Below are 8901 nucleotides of genomic sequence, written 5' to 3' on the forward strand. Positions count from 1 at the left end.
ACCTTATAGCATGAGAGAGAGCCTGAATGGGAGATGGAATCAAAAAGGAAAAAAAAAAATCAGGCTTTCTGCTCCAGTAACTCATGTTGTACTGTACTTCAAGAGACTTGAAAGCATCCATAATGCTGCATCCCCAGCACTGTAAGCAAATAAACTATTTTTGTGCAGACGTCTGTAAGCTTCAAGAAATATTTTGTCATCTACTGACAGACATTTAGGAAGGCTCAGCAAGGACTGAGCAAAGAGACTGGGCACTTGCAGGGTGAGGTGACTTTCCTCATCTTCCTTGATGGATTGCATTCAAGGCAACCTGAGGAGGGGTCTTGCAATTTTCCTGGTATGGCCATCAGCAGTTTAGGACGAATGGTTCAGCTGGAAGGGACTACAGAGACCAAGTGCCTGATCACTTCAGGGCCAACCAAAAGTCAAAGCATATTACTGAGGGCATTGTCTAAATGCCTCTTGACTCTGACAGGCATGGGCCATCCGCCACCCCTCTAAGAAGCCTGGTCTGGTGTTTGACCACCCTGTGGTAAAGAAATTGTTACTCATGTCCAGTTTGAACCTCTCCTAGTGCAGCTTTGTGCTGCTCCTACACATCCCGTCATGGGTTACCAGAGAGAAGAAACAGGCACCTTCCTCTCCCTTAGAGAGTTAGTTATGTTTTTATGTTTTGATTGTTGGATCTGTCCCTCATGGGCAATATCCTCAAAATCAAAGAAAAAACCATGAGCCCCCTGCCCTAAAGTCACAAGTTGGCATTCAGAGTAGCTCTGTTTTCCTTTAATTTCTAAGTTGTTTTCATAACTTTGGGCTATGAAGCGGATTTTATTGAAGTCTTATGTTCTTTCCCTCCCACTCGAGTTTCACAGGAGCTGTGTTTTTTTTCTGCTTTCTGCTCAAGATCAGATTGCTTCTCCCTGTGCCACTGAAACTGCTGTTTGATGAGCTCCCTTCATATGCGGTGCTTTCAGATTCAGGATGGGATCAGACCTTTTGAAGCCTCTCCCATATGCCAGTTTCAGGGTTTCAGGCTCACCTGCTTTTTAGCAAGCCAGCACTGCCACCAGTGAATTTCAATATTGATATATGCTTTCTCCCTACTTCTTGCTCTTTGTGAATGAGCTGTTGGCAAGTGCTCCTGACTGCAGTTGCTGATGCCTTAATCTCTCTTTAGGAGATAAGGAAGCTCCCTTTAGCGAGTCCCTGAAGTCCATTGCTGCAGTGTCAGAAAGCTTGGTTCACTGCAGGAATTGAGTGCAGTGTGCATAGGCAAGTTCTCTGAAGTGATGGTAGAGCTGATTTTATTGGGGCCCACCCTCACAGAGCCTTGCAGTATAATGTGTGTCCTGCAGCTGGTGGTCTGCTGTGTAAGTATGTCTCAGCTGGTGAGGGTATGAATAAACATACCTTGTGTTCTAAAAGCCCCAGCAACATACTTTCAGATGATGCAAAGCCAAGCAACTTAGGCTTAGATCTTTAATACTTGTGTTATGCTGCTGACTGCAAGGTCTTGGGGCTGGTTAGAACTGAGGCCCAGGAAGGAGCCCAGTGGTGGAGCACACCCTCTCCCTCCCAGCAGTCTTGCCTGGAGATGCGTTTTCTTCTGCATTGAGCAGAAGTCAAAATTATTCAAAGCAGGTTAGATTTGACTTACATTTTGTCTTTGTACATGCAAGTTCTCTGCTTCCTGAGTCTTTTCTAGTGGTGACCTTTCTTTCTTAGGAAGTAGAGAAGAACTGCTTTGAGGCATCTCTGTATGCTTTCGTAAAGCAAAATTTTCCTTCCTTCCAACCAGAAAGAATAATTTGAAGATTATTTAAGTAACAGGAAATCCCACAGCTGAATTTAAAAAAAAAAAAAAGGAAACTTGTTCTTGTGAAATCTTCAAATATCATAGGATTACATCTCTTTAAATTCTGACATTAGGGATGGGATGATTGCCATTGATTTATCATATGTGCCATGTGCCTCAATAGGAGGTTTTGCCAAAGTCTTTCTCACCAGCAATCAAATTTCAGTCAGTGGAAAAGAACTGTGGTCTACCTCACAGCTACTAGGGGGAGGGAAGGGCAGCATGCTGGCATTGGAGGTGTCATGTATTATGGCTGAGAAAAGTATGGATAATTTTCTTTCAGCATTTTAATCACTAAACCTGAGAGTAGAGAGTAGAAGTTGGTCGTTCAAAGAGTAAGAGGGGACACCTGAAGAGCAGGATGTGGTAGACCAGTGCAAAGCTGTGCCAATGCTGTTTTTTGTTGTTTTTTTCCCTCCCTTCTGCTTTCTGGATGAACAAAAGTGTGCCTAAGGGAGGCCTTGAGGAAAACTGGGGTTCAATATCTGGCCTGGAATCAAATATCTGCATTTTTCAAGGGGCGAGTTGAGACTCAAAAGGAACAGAGAGCCATTCACCAGCTCCAAATGGTGCCTGTATCCCCTGTACACTGCCCACCACACTTCTCTTAGCCTCTGCTTCCCCCCAAGCTGCTCTAAGTCTCCAGATGATAGAAATAATGGTCTGGGGAGACCTTTACTTAAGGTGAGCACAAACCTCAAGCCATGAGCCTCTTGCAGCATTACTGTGGCACTAGTGGTGCCATTTGACCTCATCATGACAAGTGCACAGTACCTCTTGCATAGTTCATAGCAGTTACTAGCACTACTTATGGGCAATATCGTGGCATTTCAAGGATGTGATCTACAGAGAGTGACCAGGCAGCTTGGTATTCATCTATGAGTCAATGTGAAGGAAGTATGTGCCATTTTGCTCTGTAATTACAAAAATGTGTTTTTTTCTTTCTCAGTAAGGAAGGGGATGGAGAAGATGCAAGTGAATGTGGACACAAATGACTGCTTTTAGCAACTTGCCCACTGCAGAGCCAGCTATCTCTGTGGTCCCACAGCATGTGTTGGCTGGTGTCATGGTGTTTGTAAGCGTTGTTCGTCACAGCTCACAACCTGCAGAGGAAAAACAAAAACATTGTTTGGAAAACCATAAATGTCTGCAGGCAGCAACATCTCCAGTAGGTCTGTCTGTAGCAGGAGTCAGCCATAAAGCTGAGCTGACCTATTTTATCTTGCTGGCTCCTGACACAGGCACAATGTTATTCAGTCACAAATCATTTTTGCGAGGACACTTAACATCTGACCACATTTTGTTGGCTGGCCCTGCTTGCCTTCCATTACGACACCTGTCTTACCTAGGTAAACTCAGCTGAACAGTCACAAATACCTCAGAGACAGAGAGCAGCTTGACCTTATCAGTGGATCTGCTTCTTTCATTTGAAGGATGCTAAGGTTACCAAGTCAAAGAAAGGAGAGGGCAAGCAATGTTTGCTGGAGTAAAATATCCAGTCCTGCACAGTGACATGAAGCAGGGAGCCTGGACGAAGCCCAAGGTACAGCTCTAGGTTGTCACAATGTTATGAAGGCTGAGGTAGAGTTACCTGTGAGGCTTTACTTCTAGTGTATTGCTTTTGGGAGCTTAACTGCTGGTGTACCCATGTCTGCTGTGTGTGCATCTTTCCTTATTTAAAAAAAATAAAGAAAGAAATCAATAAGCTTTATTGTGTGGCATCACACTTAACACCCACAGGGAGCTGAGATCTTTTGATTAGTTTTACTTTTATGGACTAGCAGAGCAGTAAAAAATTGAATACCTGGACCAGGCACAAAAGGGCAAAGAGCATTTGCCAATCTTTTGTTTTTTTCCTCTGCTACATGGTGATTGTTGGAGCCTCTGTTTCTGCTTTGGGATCTAACGTCATAGAATCATAGAATCACAAGGTTGGAAAGGACCTACAAGATCATCTAGTCCAACCATCCTCCCACTACCATTGCTAGCACAACCACTAAGCCATATCTCCTACCTCCATTACTGTTCGAAGAGTTGGTCTTTCACATCTGATCCCTTCGGGGCTAGCCATGTCCCTATCTGATTCAGGACTTCTCCCTTTTCCTGTTATCTCTTTTTTTCGTGTCCCATCACAAGCTTTCAGCCCTGCTGACCTCATGAACATGGTCGAAAAATAGTCTCCTCATTTATATTCTAGCCTTGTTCAGTCGTCTTTTCCCTCCTGCTTCTGATCATCTCTGCTTGGATTTTGCATGGTGCCCTTCTATGTCCAAGTTGTGCTGGATCATGAGCAGTCAGCACAATTTGTTTGCTGTGGAATACAACTTGTCAGCAGATTGTTCTTGTTTCATATGAAGCATTGGAATCCAGTGTAGTCAGTGCTGCCACTAATCTTTGTGCTATAAGCTCTCCCACTTGGTGATTTTTACTTGTGCAGCATCTCCTTTTGTCCCTCTTTAGTGGCTGGCATACAAGCAGAGATTTATGAACTTGAATCACGAAAATAGCTTGTAGCATAAACGGGCTTGCTATTAGATGTTGTGGCTAACCCCTGGTGATCATCATCCAGCTTGGAATATCAAGCTTCAGTTGCAAAGAAATAGCATGTCAGTCACTGTTGATATCAGTCTCTGCAGTTCCACTGAAGGCAACACAACTACGCCATTTCACACCGCACATGGTGTGTGCCAGTCTTATCTGGCATCTATAGCTCTAATAAGAACATATGCTTTGCTAAATTAAGAAGGAGTATTTTTGTGAGTTAGTAGAAGCATGGTAAGTATTCTGACTTATTTTAAGGATGTGTCTTAAAAACATTAAAAGGGACATGAAATAATAATATGTAATTTAGCACTGTGGCGACTGTCAAGTGTTGTCATGCTACCGGAATCATATGTAATACGCAGGCTGCCAAGAGGCATTGCTAATAGAATTTGCATTAATATACAAAGCTTCTTTAAAAATTAATTAGCCAAAGTAGAGCGATGTGTGCCACGACTCTCAAATGAGAGAAAAGCATTGAAGTAGTAATGAAAGAAGCAGTCCCAAAGCTGCTTGCAGTGATGAGGGCAGCTAGATATACTGCCCCAGATATTTTCTTCTGCTCCAACGTGTGCAGGATGATGGGGATGCAGACATAACCTGACAGCATGAAGCACTGCCAAGTAATCTTTTGAAGGAAATCATAGGTTTGGACTGAACCCAGAGGCTGTTGTGCTGCTGCCGAAGGCTGCTGCACTGCAACTGTAAGCTAGAAAAGGTGTAAAGAAATATAAGGGACTGTTAAGGCACTGAAAGAAAATGTGATCTCTTCTAATATTTTATTTCCGCCTTTTAGAAACACCGAACTAGGTGGCACCAACACTCTGCAACTTATGCAGCATAAGCATGGGTCACGCGTTTGTATGAGTGTATGCTGAAGGCAAACACATTGCAGAATATTTCCACAGGTCACAATGTCCAGTATCAACACTGAGACGCTGCAGAGCTCATCAAGTGATGATCCTCACTCCATAGCCAGTCCCTTTGTTTTTGTGTTCATCAGCCAGCAGACACAACAGCAGACTGCCTAGTTGGGATGTTGTAAACTTGCTTGAGTTCACATATTAGCAAGAGACATGTACCTTTAATGCCTGAAGCCTTCATTTTCTTCCTGCTGTAGAAGTGGCTGGAGATGGACTTTGCTATTTTATATGGGAGAGACAAAGCAAATGGTTGGTTACCTTTTGCTGGAAGGTGATGGTATTTGTGCTAGTGCTTTGGCAGGTTGTGATCAGCTCTCCCTTAATGCCTTAGCTCAGTTTGGTCTGAGTCATGGTGTGGCCCTTAAAAGGGATCTGGCCTCACTGCCCACTGGAATCCTTTGCATCTGCCAAGTGACAGGAAACAGGCCCAAGGAGCCACTAGCAAAGAGTTTCTCAACCTCTTTCCCACCAAGAATTTGCCTCTGCCTACAAATATTTTCTTTCCTTACTACTCTAAGTGAATGCTCACTCCTGCTATCTATTAAAAATATTCATAGTTCCCAACCTTCTCATATACTGTCACCTTGAAGTATTTATAAGCCACAATCCTGTCCCTTTTGACTTGAGGCAGTGCCATCATTTCTATTGCAGTCACATATTCCTTAGTGCCTTATTTCAGGGTTTGTAACTTGGCAGTAGAAGTTTGGTCTGGGCTGGAATTTGGAAAGTGAAGTTTCAGATTGGGAGCAATAAAAAAAAGTTAAATATATCCATTAGCTCTTAAGCTTACAGAACAGCAAGGGAGATGAGCATTTTTTGCTGCTGCATGCTGGTTTGGGTAAGCTAGTTTTTGTAAGTGAAATGAACTTCAAGCAGTGCAGCCTTTCTGTCTTTGCTGCAGCTGCCATCCCCTCAGCATCTCCATCTGCACTGTGCATGCAGCCTGGAGAGGAGAGTGTGTTTGCAGGCACTGCTGCAACCTTGGTGGGCAGCCAGCTGTGGCTGGAGAGCTGCAGGCCAATATGCGCCTGAAGGCTGTGAAAGCTGCCCCTTCTAGGATGCATCCTGCAGTCAGAATCTACCCCTGGTCAACACTAGCAGACTTTTTCTCTCTGTGAATGAAAAAGGCCTTTTTGTTCCCTTTTTGTTTTAAAGGAGCTTGTTACCATAAGACCTGACGTACTTAATGAGCCTGTGCTTTTCTGATTCATCATTTCAGCTGTTTATTCATATGGCCGTTTGGGTTACTTTCCCTCTCTACTCCCCAGGAAGTCATGTTATTGGTGATAAGTGCTCAGCCTGCCGCTAGCGTCAGAGGACTCGGTGCACAGATTGAGCTCAGGGGATGTGAGCATCCCCTCGGGAGGTCTGAGCGGGTGGCTGGCAATAGGAAAACACCTACGCTGAGTTTTGTGGCAAAATGAGACACAAACACTTTCTCAAAGAGTAGGTAACTCAGAGAGTTGCTGACCAGATGCGTTGAGGAGCAGGACAGGAAGGTAGAACATGGGGAGGATGTCAAAGGATCCTGATTTCCATCCTATCTGGGATGAGCTTGTAGCTGGAACATAATTAGAAGCTGTAAAAATGAATGTTGAGAGCTGGGCTTCACCTGCTGGGAAACAAGGAGTACAATCTGGTTCAACCCATCCCCAAAGATGCACTGAGAGCACTGGAGTAGGTCTGAGAAGCAAAATGAGTGGAGGAACTCTAAACTTAGTAAGGTTTTGCCTTTATATAAAAATGAAAACAAATATATTTTCTTCCTTTCTTTGCCTCTGCTGGAGGGAATGTTGTTCTGGTGACTGCTCCAGGAGCTCTCTTTGCTATGTGCCTTTGGAGTCCTGCTCCCCTGGCCAGCATCACCCAGGAAGAATGGGATGGAGGAGGGCTGGATCTCCCAGCACCCCGCTCCCAAGGTGGGAACTCAGGCTTCAGCCAGGAGCTGAGAGTTGCTGCAGCTCCCAGGTTTTGGTGCAGGATTCCCCTGGGTCACAGTTCAGACTGCCCCAAGCAGCTTTCAAAGGAAAGAGCCAGGAAGTGCAGATATGGTTTGAGCAGCAGCAAGCAAGTTCTCCTTGTGGTGATGGCCCTGCTGAGATCTGAGGAAGGGAGGATTTGGGATGATTGAGGGGGGACTGGCAGCTGGAAACAGTGAGAGAGTGAAAGGAAGGCTGAGACTGAGACTCAGGGGATTTCTGTGAGAGAAGGGTCAGGTTTTGGGACAGGGTAGCACATACTCAGTGCAGTTTGCTCAGGATGAGTTACAGAAAAGGTGTGGTGTGTGAAGCACCTGCTCCATGCTGCTGCTGAGGGTATTTATCTTGGTTCCATGCTGTCTTCCATTTCCCCAGAAGCAAATCCAGTCCCATACGGTCTTTCTTTTTCTCACCTTCCTCCTGAAACATGATTGTTTGAGAAGGTTCAGGAATCACTTATTTGGGAGATAAGCTTCTGAGGGAAAGCAGCTTGCAGAGCAGGGCACACCAGCCTCCATGTCTGTGCCCATGTGGCTGAGTCAGGAGCACATTGGGAAATACTGACCTGATGCTGTGGAAAGGTGCTTGCAGCTCCACAGCTGGGGATCTGAGCCACTGAAGGGGCTGAAGCAGCAACAAAGTGTGCTCGCAGAGCATTTAGAGTGTTGTCTTCCCTTCTGTTTCCAGTAGTATAAGTTGTTCAGCCTGAGATTCTGCCAGCTGCCAGATCCTGCATTCAGACCCAGCTTTCTGGCAGTGAGGAAAGAGCAAGTCCAGAGCATTGCCCCATGTCTGGAGCAAAGCTGCTGTGTACCCAGGGAAATCCCAGTGCCTCACAGTGAGGCCCCATGCTTCCAGGCTATTGCAGTATCCAGCAATGTAATGAGCAGGAGAGAGACAAGGTTAACAAAAAGAGCAGGCATGTGTCTCTGAATTATATCCTGGACCTCACTTATATCACTGACTAAAACAAAGGTTGAGTATTATGTATTTTTTTATTATTATCCCAGGGTCTTAGCAACACTCCAGACCCTGGACCACCCAAGAAGGCGGGGGCTGCATGGTCCTGGCCCTCCGCTGCTTAAGAGATGGCAGCAGGCCTTGCAGCTGGGACTTGAGTTTCTGTGCTAGCTGAAACCCCAATAACACTTCCTGTTGAGTCAGTGTCTCTGTGGGAGCACTTTCCAATATAACTTTGGTACTGTAAATACTGGAGATATTTACTTTGTTTCAGGGGAGTGAGATTCCAGCATGCTATTTACTTCCTTAGCTTGGCTTAGCCTTTATTGGCTGCGGGTGGCTGGGCAGGGGATGCAGGCAGCAGTGGATCTCTTCTTGTTTTCTCTCTGATATGTGAGGTATAACCTGCCCAAGAGAATGGCTTTGAAAAAGATTGTCTGCAAGAAGCAGGACTGACACTGGGTGTGACAGAAGTCACACAGTATGGAAATACTAAAAGCAAAATAAGATGTTATCCTCAACTCACCAACAATCTCCTCTCTCTAAAAAGTCCTGATGAATACTTGTAGCATGACAAAGAGAGACTACCATGGAATGGCTTAGGTTAGAAGGGATCTCAAAGCCCACGAAATGCCAACTCCGA

Source organism: Meleagris gallopavo, chromosome 2 (genome assembly GCF_000146605.3).
Source record: "Meleagris gallopavo isolate NT-WF06-2002-E0010 breed Aviagen turkey brand Nicholas breeding stock chromosome 2, Turkey_5.1, whole genome shotgun sequence".
Lineage (NCBI taxonomy): Eukaryota > Metazoa > Chordata > Aves > Galliformes > Phasianidae > Meleagris > Meleagris gallopavo.